Raw genomic sequence first — 20,444 nt, 5'->3', positions numbered from 1 at the left:
AGAGAGAGAGAGAGAGAGAGAGAGAGAGAGAGAGACAGGAAAAAAATAAGATAGGTACAAAGGTGTCAACTATACAGAGTGTTACAAACAATTGTGGACTTAGACCTTCACTGTGAATAATATAAGACATTGGAGGGTTTTGAGCAGAAATGTAACATGATCTGACTTACTTTTCAACAAGATTAATCTGGCCTCCGAATTCAAAATAGACTGTAGGAGGCATAGCAGAATACCAAGCAAGAAATAAAAATAGCTTGGACTCACGCAGCAAAATGGGAACCAATGTAAAAATATATGAATGTTGGACATATTTTAAAGATAGAGCCAACATAATCTACTGATGGATTGGGCATGGAGAGTGTACATAACAAAGCAGTCAAGAATGGCTTCAAGTTCATGGGCCTACACATCGAGAAGAATGGAATCGTGGTAAATTGAGATGGCAAAGACTGAGAAAGAAGCAGGTTGTGGGGGAGATCAGGCAATATTGACAAGAACAATTCTTCAAGATTGGACCGGGTTCAAGAAACAAAGTATGGAGAGCAACTGAAATAGTGGAATAGACTTTTTCAAAGAGTCTTGCTTTACAAAGAAGGAGATGGAAGGGACTCAAACTGGAGGTAGTAATGTAGTTAAGGTTGTATTTTGTTGTGTCTTAATATAGGATTTATACCTGGGTATGTGTTTGCACACAGAATGTTCAACAGAGTTAAAAATGATGGTTCAGGAGAGGAACAGGAAAATTGCTGGGACATCATACTGACTCAGTCCTTGGGTTAATCTCCAAAGTAAAATTGCCACACATTATATTCATTAGTCTTATTCTATTATATTGCAATGTAATTATCCCCCCCAAATGGTGAATAGTATTAATACTCATATAGTAGTATAATATTAAAACAAAATTCACAGAGAATTCAAAGGGGCTAGAAAATTTTCAAATACTACTTTTTGCCCTATTCGCTTTTAGGAAGCAACTGAAGACAAAATAACTTGGAGTGGCTAATTATCTGACAAAAAATCTTTTTTAGGTTCGAAGCTAAAATGCAAAAACAAAACAAAACAAAAAATAACTTTGTTGAAACAAACAAGCCTCCATATTTGGACTCATGGAACCCGTTTAACTCCAGGCCTAAATTAGACAGGGCAAGCCTGGTTATGCTACAGTAACAACACAAATTGTCAGTCTTTTATCACAAAATTAATTTATGGTTTGCTCTCACAATATGTCCCTTATGAGGTGACAATAGCTGTTGCCCACCGTAGTCCCTCAGAGAGCCAGGCTGTCAAAGCCTCCATCTTACACATTTCCACAACCATTATAAAGAGACTGGTACAGGGCTTCATGCTGGCAATTAAGGTAATTCTTCCAGGAAGCAGTGCAGATTTCATTGGTTAAATTGAAACCATAATCCTACCACAACCTCAATAGGAGAAAAATTGAACCTTAAACAGTTTTAAATGACTATTATTGGGGAATGTGAAGCAAGTGTACATTTCTCTGTCAGATATGTAAACTGAGGTTTTGTGAAGCTTAAGAACAGGCTTTGAAATAAATGACAAATTCCATGTTTATTTGTTAAAGGGTATAATTTAGTTAATGAATTACAATTACCCAGTTAATCAGCAGGTTGTATCATTTGATGAGTCTCTCAGATACCTCTGTCTCTCCAATCTGAGTGTGGGCAGTGATGATTTTGTGGTGGAAATGACTGAACAGTTTTTGGTAGAGTCATAGGAAATGAATGTTATTTTGGAACTCCTAAGTTTCTTAAAAATCTCTGTTTTGAATTGGATTAGATTCTGGCTATTAATCTAATATCTAGGCATGGAATATGATATATGGATGTATTAGTTAATTATATCTGTGTGACAAACTGCCACAGAAAAGTTAGCAACTTCAACAAATACATATGATCTCATAATTCCTGTGAGTCAAGAGTCTGTCATGGCTTGACTGAATCCTGTGCTTTAGGGTCTCTCACATGTCTGCAATCAAGCTGCTGGCAAAAGATTTTACTGGAGAGGGATCCACTCCTAAAGGCACTCCCATGGTTTGTGGTAAGATTCAGTTCCTCATGAGCTGTTGGATTGAGAGCCTCAATTCCTCTCTGGGAATTAGCCAGAGGCCTTCCTTGGTTCCTTAACACTTAGGTTTCACCAGATTTCTTCATCAGGACAATCACATGAGAAGATGCAAAAAGAGAGAAAGAGAAACGGAGAGAAAGAGGGAGAGAAGGGGAGAATGGAGGCGGGGGGTGGGGGAGAGATCTGTTTTTTATAACCTAATCTTAAAAATGACACTGCATCACCTTTGTCATATTCTGTTTCTTAGAAACAAGTTTCTAGGTCTAGACCACACTTAAGGGGAAATAACTATATGAGGGCATGGGTAACAGGAAATGGAAATCGTTGGTGGCAATTTTAGAAGGCAGTCCAACAACATGACTATTAAAATTATTCAATATTTTTTTATTCAAAGGGTTTTCTCTTAATCTGGAGCACTCCAGTAAATCAAGTCTACAAGGGATTGGGAGTGATGGGTGGAGGGGAATCCTTGATAATTAATACAAAAGGCCAGAAACACAATTATAAATAATTTTTAAGCATTAATCATTATTTAAATTAGAAATTCATTTTAGTTGTTTTATGTCATATAAAAAGAAAATCCAGTATCATACTGCATATAAATACCAACATTTTGTACCATAGAAGAAAATTTGAGGTCACTACTTTACAAGAGTCACCAGTTCTCTTCTTGAAATCTCGTTTGCTTTAATGAGACAATATAATGATAACAACCCAAGGTAACTTTATTGTTGATCTAAGAAGATAAAGCAAGAATACTCACTACCATTCCTGCACTATCAATTACTATGTATTCTTTTAGTGGCAGTATAAGAACTTTGTGTTCTTTTTGTTTTGGTTTCAAAAGGCATTTCCAAAAACAAGTAAAATGCTACTTGGGGAAAATCTAAGTAACAGCTTTTAATAATTAGATGTGTGAGAGAAAAAATGGCTTGATGAACCATGTTAGAGTCCTCTTTGGTAATATTCTGTTATTTACTAGTATATTTATTCATTCAGAAAACATGTATTAGACAGTTACTATGGAAAGACACTGTCCTTGGTTTGGGATCACAGTAGTAACAAAACTAAACTTTGGCTACTAGAGACTGTGCTTGTTTAGAGAAGAAAATAGAGAAACAACTGATAAAATGTAATGAACAACCTGCTACTGGAAATCCACATGCTATGGAAACACACAGCAGAATCATCTCACCCACTAACCTAGTTACAGTATCAGTATAGCTCTAAGGGCTGGATCAGAGAGCCAAGTCCAAGGAGGAATCTACAGGACACTAAAGAAATTGACATTGCCCGGCTCAGCCGTCCCTCGTAATTTATATTTAACGATTTGATGTCAAAATGAAATATGAACATTTGACTTATCACAGACGTGCTTCCTTGGACTTCAGTGACTAATTTGTAGGAATATCATATAAGTACTTTGAATCATCTTCATTTCTATGTTTGATATTAAATAGCAATGAATGGGGCAGCTGAGATATTTGAAAGCGATGGGTATAGTCAATTTTAGACAAACACTCAAACATCTGAGCTGTAACATGTACTCTAACTCCAAACATTTTTGAATGAAAATAACAGTATCAAAGCTATTTTGTACTTCTGAATTTTGGTCAATTAGTGATCATCTATCCTTTCTTGGAAAAATACCCAGAGAAGCATAATTAGCAGTTGGCAATTGATCCCTTTCTGTTCTCTATGAAAACACGGGTCAACAGTTCACTCTGAACTACAACATTTTTTCTCCCCCAAGCAGTGGCCCATAGCTATTTCTGCTATTTCTTTAGCATCAGCATATTGTTTAACCTTGAGGTTAGTTGTTTTGAGAGTCTGCATCTATGTGAAAATGCCTTATGTTGCAATGTAGAGGTGATACCAAAATATTTTGCTCTAAAGATTACATTAATTTTCAGTGAAAATGACAATATTGTTTTACACTTCTCCTGTAGGCTCTGTGAAAGATCTTATTGGAATCTATATTTCTTGCTAATACAAGACAAATATGAATGCAGACTGCATCATTTTTAACCAAAAAAAAAAAATCACAATGCAATAAAAAAAATTGGCCAATATATGTGCTTTTATATGTCAACTGCCATTTGGGAGAAGAAGTGGTACCTCTGAAGTATCTGCCACTATGTAAGGATCAATAGATATTGATAGAATATTTCACTAAATAATGATGATTTAAGTAATTAATATCACAGGTACGGTTTTTCATTTTGGAAAAGAAGGACGATATACGTAGGGTGCCAAAAAATGTATCCAGCTTTTAGAAAAAGGGAAAAACTATACTAAAGTTGTAATACAATGAATGATACTCACATTCATTTGATTAACACCATCTTTTGAGGGAACGTCATACTGTACATTGCTACTGTAATTCAATTCAACTTTGAAAAGTAATACATAGATAACATCTCTTAAAATGTGTACATTTTTTGGCACCCCCCCCCGTACATTTCACTGATTGGAAAAATTACTATTACTTAATGAAAGAGGTAAGAAATCCACCGTCTGAAATTTTAATTTGTCTCAAAGGAAATTTTACAAATATTTCGTTTGGAATTCCTTACTTTTCTTTGTGAAAAACAGCAAGACACATGCAAACATAGCAAAACAAATTTCAGTTGTCCAGAACCAAATCTTGATAAATGACTCAGAGATATTCTGCACACAGTAAAGGAATTCTTAGAGAAACAGAAGCTGCTATTCAGCAAATGGCCTGGGCAAAATCCAGAAGTCACATTTGTCAGATATGTTGAAATTTGCTACAGTCTCAGCATTTATGTTGTCCAGGGCACTGAGGTTTGTGGGAGAAAATATAGTTAGATGGTCAGGATATTAGAGAGTAGGAAAGAAGTTATTGTTGGAGTCTCAGAAAAAAATAGCTGTCTTTTTTCTATTTCACTTTCTTACTGTCTTTATTGAAATATAAATGATATATAATATTCTGTAAGTTTAAGTGTACAATGTAATGATTTAATATAAATATATATAGTGAAATGATTATCACATTAGGTTAGTTAACACCTCTGTCACCTCACATAGGTACCTTTTTTTGAGGGGGTTGAAAACATTTAACTTTCAAGTTAATACTTAAGAACTTTCAAGTATTCAATACGGTATTGTTAACTATACTTACCATGCTGTACACAAGATCCCTAGAACATAGTAATCTTATCACTGGAAGTTTGTACTCCTTGACCATCATCACCCAGGTCTACGAATCCCCAGCCCTTGGCAACTACCAATCTACTCTCTTTCTCGGTGTTCAATTTGCTTTTTTGTTTCGTTTTGTTTTTTGTTATTTTATATTTCAGATACAATAAGATAATATAACATTTGTCTGATTTATTCCACTTAACACAATGCTTCATCCATGTTGTCACAAGTGGCAGAATTTCCTTCTTTTTAATGGTTGAATAATATTGTATTCTCTGTATACACATTTTCTTTATCCATTTATCCATCAAGGGACACTTAGGTGGTTTCTATGTGTTGGCTATTGTAAATATGCTGTAATGACAAATGGGTGTGGGGGAGAATGCCTCTTCAAGATAGTGATTTGGATATATGCCCAAAAGTGGGATTGCTGGATCATATGGAAGTTCTATTTTTAATTATTTGAGCAACATCCACACTGTTTTCCACAGTGACTGTACCAACCTACATTCTTACCAACACAAGCGTTTCCTTTTCTTCACATCCTTATCAGCACTTTTTATCTCATATCCAGTCTTTTTGATATTAGATGTCCTAACTGGCATGAAGTAGTATCTCTTTGTGGTTTTGATTTGCATATCCCTAATGATTAGTGATTTTGAGCACCTGTTCATTGCCTATTGACTATTTGTATATCTTGTTTGGAAATTTTTTTTAAATTAGATTATTCATTTGCTTGCTATTGAATTGTATGAGTTCCTTATGTATTTTGCATACTAATCCCTTATCAGATATATGGTTTGCAAATATTTTCTCCCAGTTTGTAGGTTGCCTTTCATTTAATTCATTATTTGCCCTGCAGGTCTTTTTAGTTGATGCAGTCTCCTTCGTTTATTTTTGCTTTGTTATTTGTGCTTTTAGAGTCATACACAAAAAAAAAAAAAAAAAAAAAAAAAAGAAAGAATTACCAATAGCAATACCTCTTTTCTTCTAGGAATTTTACAATCTCAGGTCTTATGTTTTAGGTAAGGCTTTAGTCCATTTTGATTTAATTTTTGTGAGTTGTTTAAGATAGTGTCCAATTTCATTCTTTTAAATGTGAATATCCAGTTTTCCCAACACTATTTACTGAAGAGACTATCCTTCCCCCATCAAGATTCTTTGATTTTCTTATCAAATATCAGCATATATGCGTGGGTTTGTTTTTTGGTCCTCAATTCTGTTCCATTGTTCTTTCAGTATGTTTTCATGTCATTATCATGCTGTTTTGATTACTATAGATTTGTAATACAGTTTGAAATAGGAAGTATGATACCTCCAGTTTTGTTCTCCTTTCTCAAGATTGCTTTCACTATTTGGGTGTATTTTGTGATTCTGTACAAATTTTGATTTTTTTTCTATTTCTGTAAAAAATACCAATGGATTTTTGATAAGGGTAGCATTGAAACTATAAACGACTTGGATAGCATATATGTTTTAACATTACATCCTCCTTCACATCTAAAGGACGAATTTGCTACATATTCTATTCCTGGCTGGTAATTTCTCTCTTTCAATAGTTTGAATATTTGATTCCACTCCCTCCTGGCTTGTAGAGTTTGTGCTGAAAAATCTGATGATAATCTAATGGTCTTTCCTTTATAGGTTACCGTCTTCTTTTCCCTGGCTGCCTTGAGAATTTGTTATTAATTTTTGACAGCTTCAGTATAATGTGTCTTGGAGAAGGCCTGTTAGGATTGAGGTAATTAGGTGTTATATTTGCTTCTTAGATTCGAGGATCCAGTTCTTTCCACAAGTTTGGGAAGTTCTTATCTACAATTTGTTTGAATAGTCCTTCTGTGTCCTTCTCCCTCTCTCCTCCTTCTGATATATTCATTATTCTTATGTTGCTCTTTCTGATGGAGTCAGATAATTCTTGTAGAGTTCTTTCATTTCTGTTAACTCTAAAGTCTCTTTCCTGTTCCTTCTGTGTCATTTCCAGGTTTCTACCTTCAATATCACTAATTCTTTCCTCCATCAGGTCAGCTCTATTTCCTAAGTTGGCTATGTCATTCTTCCTCTCTTTTATTGAGTTCTTCAGCTCCAGAATTTCCATTTTGTTCTTTATTAAAATTTCAATCTCTTCGGTAAAATATTCATTTTTTGTTGTTGATCTTATTTCTGAGTTCATTAAACTGCCTATCTGAGTTTCTTTTAGTTATCCAAGTGGAAATGCTGAGTCATTTAGTATGATTTAGTAGAAAGTGACAATCACTTCTCTAAAGTTTTGTATCAATTTATATTCCCATCGGCATTGTATGTGTTCCAATTACTCACCAATACATGGAATTTTCTATCTTTCTGATGAATATGTGTGATACTGTGGTTTTAATTATGATTTCCCTGGTAGCTAATGAGCACCTTTGTTTTATGTTTACTGATCATTTATGTAAACAAAAAAAATGGTCAAGAATGTAGATATCAGTATTCTTCATGATAGCAGAAAATGTCTAGTGTTCAGACTATAAAACAAAACTTTATTGGGTTCTTAAAAGATTCAAATCTGGGTGACACAGATTCAGGGTAATACCTGAAATATGCTCTAGGGAAGACAAAGAAAAAACAGAGCTTAAAGTGGCAAAAAGCACAAACTGTAACAAAATAAAATTTTCCTATTGGCTGTCAAACATGGAGTGACGATTAGTTCAAAAAGAATTGGTTCAGTGCATGTGGTGAAACTTTGATGTAAGCAAGTTCCAGGATCTGCTTTTGCAGCAAGCATGAAAGTCCAAGAGTTTAAAACTTATTTAGGTCCTTCATGTGAATGAAGAATACTAGCTGATGAAATGGAGTGTCTCTTCAAAATAAAGAATGCAGATTGTCTGTTTGCCATGGTAAGGAGGAGCTGGAGTATAGGATGTGGTCATATGGCTGGTTCAAAAGTTCTGGCTGGTGAGAAGAACATAAGGCAAACCTCCTGGCTCCATTTTAGTTCCCTTGACATAAATTACTCTACTGTGGCAATTTCCAATCACACTAGCAACTCAAAATAAATGTCCATCAGTGAAATATTATACAGTTATGAGCATGAACATAGCTATTGTTACATATAAATTATGGATAAATTTACAAATACAGCATTGAGTAAAAGACACCAGGCACAAAAGAGATCCTACTCTCTATGTGTGCTGATGAAGTTCTATTTCTTGATATGGATGCTGGTTACATTGTGTGTTACATTAGTGTGTTCACATTGTGAAAAGTTATTGAGCTTATGATTTATATACTCCTCTGCATATAATTTACACATCAATAAAAAGTTAACATAAAAATAAAATAACACGGAAAAAGAATTTTTGTAACAAAATTATTTTTGTAACACAAATTAAGTAGCAAGATGGTATTTCAGAAAAAATAATAAACATGGCAAAAAAGTTCATTTAGGGTAGATGTTAAGAACTATTTTGTTATTCATGATAATGAGGGCAAACCCACTCTTGTGAAGAAAGACACTTTTTTTGTAGTTTTTAGTTTGATAGGCAATAAAGAGGCAGAATAACCACATGGAAGGTCATAGCTTTAGAATTCAATATTCCTAGAAAGGAATCTTAATTTCAAAACTTATTATTAGCTGTATGATTATTAAGCAAGGAGCCATTTAAACATTAATGAAATGGGATAATAATATCTGCCTTGAAAGACTTTGCTATGGTTTAAAGATAACCTAAGTAAGTTTAGTTTACAGTGCTCGCCACACAATATGTGCGCAATATATGATAGCTAAAAATAGATACCGTAGAGATATCATCTTACATGTACACAAACCAAAGCCTATGTTGGTGAATAAATGAATACAAATGAAGCCACAGGAGCAGGTAGTTTAAAGAGATAAGGAATAAAAAGACAGTTGCTTATTGGACTGCAATATCAAAAGTAAAGTTTCTTTGTCAGAAAAATTTGGCTACTTTGTCTATAAATTATGAGAAAAAAATACTGTGATAATGTATTAATTCATTCTACCTATTTACCTACTTTACCATAATATTTTGTTGTTGCTGTTGCTATAGACTTTGGAACACACACACACACACACACACACACACACACACACACCTAAAACACCACTGAATTAGTTTTGTTGCCTCCTATAATATTTATCATTTTATATAACTAAGTTTTTAAAATCAAGTACTAAAAATTACTCAAAGATATTTATTTTACTCACAATTAGGGTAATGTAAGCTGTTATCTTTATAGGCACTTGTACTATGAAATGAATAAATTCCTGAAAATTCATGTTTAAATATATGTAAAGCAAATGAGTTTTTAATAAGAAAATATATGAGTATGTTAGGACTCATCTAAGGTAGGTAAGATTTATTATTTTCTCATATTCTAAAGATTTAAACAATTATGGGAATATTAAGTTTTATAAAGAAGTAGTTGTAAAAAAATTCTGAGTTTTGTGTTTTAAGAAAATTAAACAGAAAAACCTAATATTGTGGCACTTGTGCCAATAATGACAGTTCTATTGTCTTAGTGTAAAAGCAAACATAGACAATATGTAAACAAATGGATGTCCCTGTGTTTCAATAAAACTTTACTTGTAAAAACAAGGAATGGAACATATCTGGTCCAAAGGTCATAGTTTACTGACCCCTGCCCTAGGGCATTATGGTCACATCGCTGAAGCTGGGCTGCTGCCACTTTTAGGTACTGGCCAATTGGAAACAGGGATAAAATATAAGAAAGTCCACTGTCTTAAGGACTATACTAGAAGTGGCATATACCACTTCTGCTCATATTTCACTGGTGAAAATTAGACAAATCTACCTGCAATGAAAGCTAAAAAATATAATGTTGGGTGGATTAGTGTTTGCTACAACACTGTTAATGTAGAAAAAGAGTAGAATGAAATTTGCTGGCGATCCAATAGCCTCTGACACCTGAAGAAAGCCTGATTTTCTCCAACATGCTTAAGTTCCAATCTGAGCTTTGTACTTTACATCATGTAAAATTTATGCAATTTAATCTCTTGTTTCTTTGATATCCTCATCCACAAATTGGAGAAAAATAACCCACCTTATAAGTTTATGGGAAACATTAAATGTTACATTTGAAGCACTTTGAATATTTTGAGACAATGTCCTTGACAATGTCAAGGTTAGGAAAGATCAAAGGATCAAAGATTTGAGTCCCTTGTTTAAGATCACATAGCTAATAGGTAACAGACCAAAAATGAAACCAGATCTTTCTGATTCCTTACTTTCACTGCAGCACACACTGAGCACAGAAGGACATCAATGGAATAAATATGTATGTGGGAAGCCAAATGCAATTTTTGGAACTTAGATGATACTAAGCATATTTATATGTTAAATGGATTGACCCTATAGAAAGGCAAGTAGTGAAAACAAAGGAATAGAGAGAGGGTAATTCCAGAGGGACACTCTTGAATAGGCAAAAGGGTGGGGATCAACTCATTAAGTAGAGAGTTTGACCATAGATAGAAGCACAAACATCCATAATAGCAAGATGGAGGAGAAGGTACACGGATACGGATGCAGACAGGTTAATACAGTGTGACATGTGGTGGTGGAAGGATGAAAATTTCCCTTCTAATGGCTTTTCTTTTATTCTTCGCCAGCTTTTTGAGGTATAATTGACAAAAAAGTATGATATTTAAAGTGTACAACATGATGATTTGATATACACACTATATATTGTAAAAGGATGCACCCTTCTCCCACCATTGAGTTTGCCTCATCTACCACCTCATATATCAAGGGTGCCAAAAAATGTTGGTTAAGTCAGCAGATGCAAAACCTAGGGACACAGAATGCTGACTATATATTGAAAAAAAAATCCATGTATAAACTGCACCCACACAATTGAAACCCATGCTGTTCAAGGATTAACTGTATATAGAAATCGGGATTCTTTGATCATATGGTAGTTCTATTTTTACTTATTTATTTTTTAACTTTTATTTTATTTTTATATTAGTTTCAGATTTACGTAACAACATAATGATTAGACATATACACCCCTCACAAAGTATAACCCCCTTAATCTATTACCCTTTTGACATCATATAAAGCTGTTACAATACCATTGACTATATTGCTCTATTTTTGAAATCCTAAGGACATTTCATACTGTTTTTCATAGTGGTTATACCAGTTTACATTCCCATCAATGGTGTACAAATGTTCCTTTTTTCCCATGTCCTTGCCAGCAATTTTTATGGCTGTCTTTTTGATACTGGACATCTAAAAAGATATGAGATGGTATCTCATGGCTTTGATTTGCATTCACCTGATGATTAGTGATGCTGAGCACCTTTTCATTACCTGTTGACCATATCTTCTTCAGAAAAATATCTATTCAGGTCCTTTAACCATTTTTTTTTCTCAGTGGGTTATTGGTTTTTTGCTATTGAGTTATATGAAATCCTTGTATTACATATTTTGGATATCAATCATTTATCATATATGTTTTTTTTTGGAAATAACATTTATTTTTTAAAAGTTAACATGTGCATATAATAAGAAAGTGAAAACACAAGACAAAGTCATAATCACAAGCAGTTTAGTTTGATGTGTCCTTCTAGGTCCTGTGTGTATCTACACAACTAAGCTTCCATTTTTATGTAATTAAGATTGTATAGTTATGTATCAAGCTTTTTCACACATATGAATATTTACTACTTGAAAATCCCAAAACTATATGAGTATTTTGATAACCAAGAACACACTACACCAACTCAATCTGGAAAAAAAATGTAATCCTGCCTTTCTTGGCGAAAAAAATTTCATAAAGGATAAAAACGGCAACAGGCCTCTATGATAAAGATATTGGCAGAGTTACAATTAAAATACTGCATTCCCTTAATATTCAATTAAAAATGAGACACAAAGCAATATATGTGTTTTGCAAATATTTTCTCCCATTCTCTAGGTTGACTTTGAATTATGTTTACGGTTTTCTTTGCTGTGCAGAGCTTTTTAATTTGTTGTAGTCTCACTTATTTATGTATTTTACTTTTGCTGCCCTTGCTGATGGTGTCATATATGGCCTTTATTATACTGAGATACATTCCCTCTACATTTAATTGGTTAAAATTTTTAATCATGAAAGGATGTTGAATTTTGTCAAATGCTTTTTCTGCATATCTGAGATGATTACATGATTTTTAGCCTTCATTGTGTTAATGTGATGCATCATATTTATTGATTTGCAAATGTTACATCCCTGGAATAAGTGCCACTTGATCTTCTTATAGGTTTTTATTAGTGAGCTAGAAAACAGGGTCATAGTGAGGTGAAAGGAGGAATGTTAAAGGTATAAGAAAAAGGTGTAAAAGAGTTTTCTTTGAGATTGGGAGCATTTTTTAGATAAGGTATTCTAGACAACCTTAAGTGCCAGGTAACTGGTCATATTTTTAAAGAATATAGGATTAGTATAGTTTTGTTTTTTCCCCACCTAAGTTAGCTTCCAAAACACGGACGTGGGATAGACTGAAAATTGCGTTTAACCAGGCGTGGGGTTTAACTAAGTGAATATGTCAAAAGAAACAAGCAAAGGGGTCTGAGATTTTATGCAAGACAATTAGTCTAATGATGGATTGCAGAAACAAAGATGGGTAAGGAGGGAGTAGAAATTATAAAGGACTGAAGAACAAGGAGCAGTTGGTAGAATCAAGTGAAATTTTATTTAGGACCGATTGATATCAAAGAATTGTAGTAGTCAGGGAAGAAGAGGGAGTAAACTGGAAAGATAAAGTGTTCTATTCAGATTGTGGAATGTTGAAATCAAGATGATAGAAGAGGTTGATACTGACAGGGTCTACGGTTTGTCCTTAGCGATTTGGCCTGATGAAATGCGCCAGATAAAATCAGGTGAAGAAGAGATCAAGAAACCATGAGGTTGTCAAAAACTATTGGAAGATGATCTACATTGATATTGAAATTATCAGGAATTGTGAGGAGTTGTGTTGGAGAAAATAACGATAAATAAGGTGCTAAAATATTTACAGAATTGGAAGCAGCGGTCAAGGTTTTTGCAGATTGCAATAAGGAGGGACTCCGCCTATAGACTGATGGCAAGAATTATATTGCGATCTAATTGTGCCTCTTGGACTTTATCTTTTTTTCATTTCTTATGTATTCAATGACTAAAAATAATTTAGTATGAAAAACAGTAATTTTGTACTTGAAAACAAAAGACAAAAAACTTTTATGGAACTCAAGATTTCCTATAGTTCAAAAAAGTCACAATAGAAGCAATTAAATCTATCCAATGAGAGAAGATGCATTTGAAATTAAGCTAATCTGTAGAACATCCTTTAATAAATATTTTGATAATTACAATTAAAGTGCTTAAAAATTGCACTGATCTCAAGTAAAGTTTAGTGACCAAAATCAGTGTATAATCCCTAGTGGTGCATAGAAATAAAAACAAATAATTATTTGTGAAAAAGTCACATTGTATGCAAACATATTGGCAATTGGACCTTACATCTGCAAACATCAGTTGTTCGTAACTAGCCAAGAAATCCACCAAATTTTTAAAGGCTGTGGAACTCAATGCAAATCCACTAGCACAACTAACATAGATGTTAAATAATATTATACAAAGAATAAATTTGGTAGTCAGCAAAATTATGTTAGAGTTAGAAATGCAAAGGTACCATTTGGGCAATATGATTCTGATTTATAATGTTTATGTTTAGTGTTTCTGTACACTTAGGCTCTGTTTATATAATCACTGAAATATTACAGGTCTTTTTGATTGACCAAATAACTTGTTTGACTACTTTTTAAATGGAATTGATTGAATTTCTAAATTTACTTAGTCACAGACTTAACAAAACCATAAAATGGGGGGAAAAGGATTATTATTTCTATCTATGTGTACTTAAGCAGCAAAAAGGCTTAGGAAATCATGTTATATAATAAAGCAAGAAGAAGAGGCAAATCTGAGGCTCCCTGACATTTGTAACGTCATGCAAAGACAGAAAAATAAGGAGTAGGACCTAGAGGTTTAAGTCAGGAGCACAGTAAAGCTTAATTGACATAACTAAGGCAGGGTGGAATTTATTATACCCACCATGTAAATTGGTGCATAGCCGTGGCCAGCAAAGGATCCTGTAGAGTCAAAAGAATTCAGTTCTGTAATATACCATAAAGCTGCTGTGGAATGTATTACTAAAAGTAATTACTATTTTATCAAGCTGGGTACGTCTTAGGGTTTAGGTGTTTATAGAGTCCATTTTTTTCTGTGTGTGGCTTTTCTTCTAAATCATTCCTGGCTCCCTGACACTCATGAAAGGGTTAGCCATTTTTCAAGGCTTGCTTCTCTTAACAGGAAAGGAGAGTGGCAATTCAGAGAAAAGTCATTAAAATCTACTTTTACCTTAGATCAATATTTTTAAAATAGCTTTATTGAAATATAACTCACCACGTGATTCATCCACTTAAAGTGTATTACTAAGTGGCTTTTAGTATATTCACAGAGTTGTGCAATGATCACAACAATCTCATTTTAGAATTAAATCACCCCCAAAACAAATTAGGTACCCATCTGCAGTCAATCACCGTTCTTCCCACCCCCCAGCTCTAGACAAACACCAATCTACTTTCTGTCTATATAAGTTTGTCTATTCTGGCCATTTCACAGAAATGGAATCACACAATATGTGGTCTTTTGTGACTAGCTTTTTAGAATAAGGTTTTCAAAGATTTTTCATGTCATCGCATGTATTCGAATTTTATTCCATTATTTATCAGAATAAAATTCCATTTTATGGATATAACACATTTTATTCATCCATTCATCAATTGTTAGACATTTGGGTTGTATTCTTTTTTGCTGAATGAACAATGCTGCTATGAACAATTATCATAAACATTTTTGTGTAGCCACATGTTTTTATTTCACTTGGGTGAAATTGTTATATCCTATGGCAACATTTTGAAAAACTGTCAGATTGTTTTCCAAATAACTGCAATATTTTCTGTTTCCACAACCAAGGTATGAGGGTTCAAATTTCTCCATATTCTTGCCAACACTGTTACTGTCTGTCATTTTGATTGTAGGTGCCTTAGAGAGAATAAAGCGGTATCTTATTGTAGTCTTGATTTAAATTTCCCTAAAGAATGATGCTGTTGATCATCTTCTAATGTGCTTATTAGTAATATGATATCGTTTTTCGAGCAATGTTTGTTCAGATTCTATGCCCAATTTAGTTTGGTTATTTATCTTTCTATTGTAAAGTTGTAGGAATTCTTTATATATATTCTGGATACTAAACACTTTTTGGATATATAGTTTGGCAATATATATTTTTTCCCAATCTGTGAGATGTTTTGCAATTTCTTGATAGAGTTCTTTGCAGCACAAAAATTTTAAATTTTGATGAAGTCTAATTTATCTTTTTTTTGTTTCTTGCCTGCAGTTTTAGTGTCATATCTAAAAAATCATTGCCAAAGCCAATTTCATGAACATTTACTCCTATTCTTTGAATTATTATTTTTTTTTTATGTATGCGTTGAAGTAGAGACCCAACTTCATCCTTTTATATGAGGATATTCGATTGTCCCAGCAACAGTTTTTGAAAAGACCGTTCTTTCCCCCACTGAATTGTCTTGGTACCCGTAATGCAAAATCAATTGACATTAATCACATGGGTTTCTTTCTGGACTCTCAATTCTATTTCACTGATTTGTATGTCTATCCTCATGTTAATGTTACTAATTCTCAATGATTGCATTTTTGTATTAAGTTTTGAAATAGAAAAGTGTGGCTCCTTCAATATATTTTTTTTTCTTTTTCAAAATTGGTTTGGCTATTCTGAGTCAGTTGTTTGTCCATATGAACTTAAGGATCAGCTAGTCAACTTTTTCACATGAGCCAGATGATATTTTGATAAGGATGGCAATAAATCTTTAGATAATTTGGGGAGTACTGCCATTAAAACGAAATTGTCTTCCAGTCCATAGACATGTGATGCCTGTGTGTTTATGTATGTTTTATTAATCTCTTTCAATGACATTTTGTAGTTTTCAGTATAAAAGTCTTGTACTTGTTTGTTAAATTTATTTGTAAGCATTTTCATGTGTCTCAAAGTATTTTCTAATTTTACTTGTGGTATTGTTGATTTGTTGATTATTTAGTGTTATTTTATTTCCACACATGTATGCATTTTCTAAATTTATTTTGTTATTAATTTCTAATTTCACCCTATTATTTTTGGAGAAAATATTTTGTATGATTCCAAGCCTTTTAAATTTATTGAGGCTTGTGTTACAGCCTAGAATATGTCCTGACCTGGAGAAGGTTCCATGTGTGCTAGAGAAGAATATGCACTCAACTCTTGTTGGGTGGGGTGTTCTATAGATATTTGTAAGGTCTGGTTTGTTTATAGTATAGGTCAAAAATTTTATTTGTTTATTAATCTTCGGTCTAGTTTGTTTTTCTATTTTTGAAAGTGGGGTATTGAAGTTTCCAATTATTGTTAAATTGTCTATGTTTCTTTTCAATTCTGTCAGTTTTTGCCTTATATACTGTTATTAGATGCATGAACACTTATAATTGATACATTTTACTGACAGATTGATTCCTTAATTATTATAAAATGCACCTCTTTATCACTAATGACATTTTTTACTTTAAAGTCCATTGCCTGATATGATTAGAGTCACTCCAGCTATTTAATCATTATTATTTATATGGTACAATTATTTCTTTCCATTTTACTTTTAACCTATTTGTATCTTTAATCTTATATGTGTCTGGTACAGCATCATGTGGGATTTTTTTTTTAATAAGTGTGGCAATCTCTGATTTTTGACTTGATTATCTAATCAAATTTAATGTTATTATTGATATGGTTGGATTTATGCCTAACATTTTGCTGTATGTTTTCTATATGTCTTATGTATTTTTTGTTGTTGTTATTCCTCTGTTCCTTCTTTACTGCCTTCTTTTTCAGGAGAACATTTTCTAGTGTAATGTATTAACATCTTTAATGACTGTGTTTAATTTTGTCATTTGAGTTATTTATTTTAATAAATTGTCATTTTTAGAAGATTTTTAGATTTACAGATAACACCATGAAGACAGTACTGAGTTCCTAAATATTCTACGTGCAGTTTCCTCTATTATTAATATCTTACATTAGTATGGCAGATTTGTTACAATCAGTGAACCAATACTGATGCATTATTAACTAAAGCACATACTTTATTAAAATTTCCTTAGTTTTTACTTAATGTTTTTCTTCTGTTCCAGGATCCCATGCAGGATATAACATCAAATTTGTCATATATTCTTAGGCTACTCTTTGCTTTCATAATGACTCAAATTTTCCTTGTTTTAACAACCTTGACAATTTTGAGGATTACTTGTCAGGAATTTTGTAGAAAGTTCTATCGAGAATTGTCAGGTGTTTTTCTTATGACTCAACATTTGGAGTTATGTGTTTTTGTGAGGAAGACCAAAGAGGTAAAGTGCAATTTCCGTTACATCATATCAAGAGTACATACTATCAATGTGACTTATCACTCTTGATGTTGACCTTCATCACCTTGCTGAGGTTGTTTTTGTCAGGTTTCTCCATTGTAAAGCTATTCTTTTTCTCTTACCCTTTCCTTGCTATATTCCTTGGAAGCAGGTCACTATGCATAGCCCACATTTGAGTAGAATTATTACTCTACCTCTTTGAGTTTAAAGTATGTACACCAATTATTCATCTTTCTTCATCACTTATTTGGTTCTCAATAATTTATTTATATCAGGAAGGACTCATGGTTATTTATTTATATTTTCTAATATATAATGCTGCTTTACTTCGTTCAAGTTGTTCCAGCTTTGGCTTTTGGGAGCTATTTTAATTGGCTCCTGTGTCCCTTTGACAAATTCCATTTGTACTTTATGGCACTGCAAGATGTTCCAGACTCATCTCGCATATTTCTTACCCCAGTCCTAAAGTAAACCATTTTCTAAGGAGCCGTGGTCTCTTTTATTAGAGAATGGTGTTAGAAATCATGATCTGGATTCTAGAGTCACGCATTTTACTGGGATATTGTTACTTCTAGGCCTTCTCAGTCAACAAAGCAAGGAAACATATATTTGTGTACTAACCTAAAGATATACATACACCTATAAATATTTCTACAAGTATATGTAACCATTTGTATCTATATTAAGCCAAATAATAAATTTCTACTAAAATCTCCAACTCTAATCCATTATTACAAGGATCATTCTAATCTCCTCTCCTTATACCCACTACAACAAATAGAAACCTTGCTCCCACTGTCCATTTACCTAATTGTTTATTTTATTATAGATGTATAGCAGTATTAATTATATTATATATTATGCTGTAATTTATACCTACCATTGTATTATGAAAACCTCAGTTTCCCTTTAAAGCAAGAATTATCATTCCTATTTTTCAGGTAAGAAAACTGAGGCTCATCTAATTTAATTTATTTATCCAAAGTTGCTGTACTTATGAAGTTAGAAATGGGATTCACACTTAGAATTTCCTGATTCCAGAATCTACCAAGAGTTTCCAACTCCTGCTCTTGCGAATATGACTGTGATTCTAGCTCTAGTTAATGAAATTCCATTTTAATGAAATAAGGCCCAGGATATATAGCCTCTACCTCAAAGAACAGCAATTTAGGCAATATTAAAATATTTCCCTCTTGGCTACAAACATGAAAGGTATCTTACAAAAGAAAAGCAGGTGGAATCATGGGGAAGATTAGATAGGTCTGAAAGGATTAGTAGGGAAGGCAAGTAAACCAAGAGAAAAAGATCTAAATAAACTTTTGGATGTGAGAAACTAAATGGGTTTAGTTCTACTAGGTAAATCATGTACAATTGTTAGCATTTGACTCTTTTTTCTTACAAACAATAATTTCATTTACTTCAACCTATACATTTTTGCCAAAACTTTGAAAAAAGTCATTATTTTCCTTTTATAACTAATTAGTAGATAATGATAGAATAAATGGGATTGCTTTCGAGGAAGAAGTACAGTCTTATATCTTGCTCCCCCACCCTTATTTAATTTGGAGGATAAAAATCTTAACATAAACTTCTCTTGAAAATATGAAATATTTCTTTCAAATGGTATTTCTTCATTTTAATTTGCTTTGATGAAGTTGTTTTAATCTCCTCAAATTTTCCCAATCAAGGTAAATCTTTAGTTCTCAGTACTGTTGCTGTTAGGATGATCATTAACAGTAGTAGTGATATTAGCAGCCATCCTCATTGTCCTATGGCCACCAGTGTCACTACTGTCATGAAAATAGTATTTTCTCTTTGGCCAAGAGAGCATCAGCATGTTAAATTATGGCTTTACCCTCACAGTTGCTTAGTTTCTTTAGCTGAAAAGTGTGGATCAGGTTAATTTCACAAGGTTACTAGAAAGGTTAATGTTTACAAAGTTAAGGCTTCTTTGGTAAGGGTCTCAGATAAGAAAAAAAGTGTCATTTCACATTGTTTGGCACCTCCTGTCACTGGGCTAAGCTACAAATTTAGAATCTTATTAAAACATATCATTTTTCTCTTTACCCATCAATTGTCCTCTTATTGAATAAATGAATAGAATACTAAAGTCGGCATTTACTTAAAAATTCCATCATATTCAACCTCTTTTCACTGACTGTTCCAATTTCATTTGTTTTAAAAAATACATTTTTAGTGTGTCTGGGCTGCAAAATACTGAATACATTTACCATGAAAAATAAGTCCTGTCTGTATCAGAGTGATGAAGTAATTGAATGATTACAGTGAGCTTAAAATATGTTCCAATGAGTATGTACTCATGGTTATTATAAAAACAAAATTTGAAAAAGGACTTTGCAAGCTATATTTAAAATGTAATTTAAAAAAAAAGAAATTAATAATGTCTATTCCCTCCACTGAAACAGACAGAATGACACCTTGACTTACTTTTCAGGTGAGTTAAAAGGAATGTTTAGTTGGATCTAAGCCAGTTTCACTTTACACACATATCCTTTTGGAGTTAAAAATACGTGGGTCTTTGAAGATTCTGAAAAGTTTTCAAAGTAGTTGTGAGTCTCCTCAAGTATTGAAATCAGATTGTTCTTTCTATAAAATGTAAACCTCTAAAATTCATCTCAATATGAATTCTTCACAAATATGTCTGTCTCTGAGACTGGTTAAAGAAA

This window comes from Rhinolophus ferrumequinum, chromosome 2 (assembly GCF_004115265.2).
Source record: "Rhinolophus ferrumequinum isolate MPI-CBG mRhiFer1 chromosome 2, mRhiFer1_v1.p, whole genome shotgun sequence".
NCBI lineage: Eukaryota > Metazoa > Chordata > Mammalia > Chiroptera > Rhinolophidae > Rhinolophus > Rhinolophus ferrumequinum.
This window is presented reverse-complemented; position numbering follows the sequence as displayed.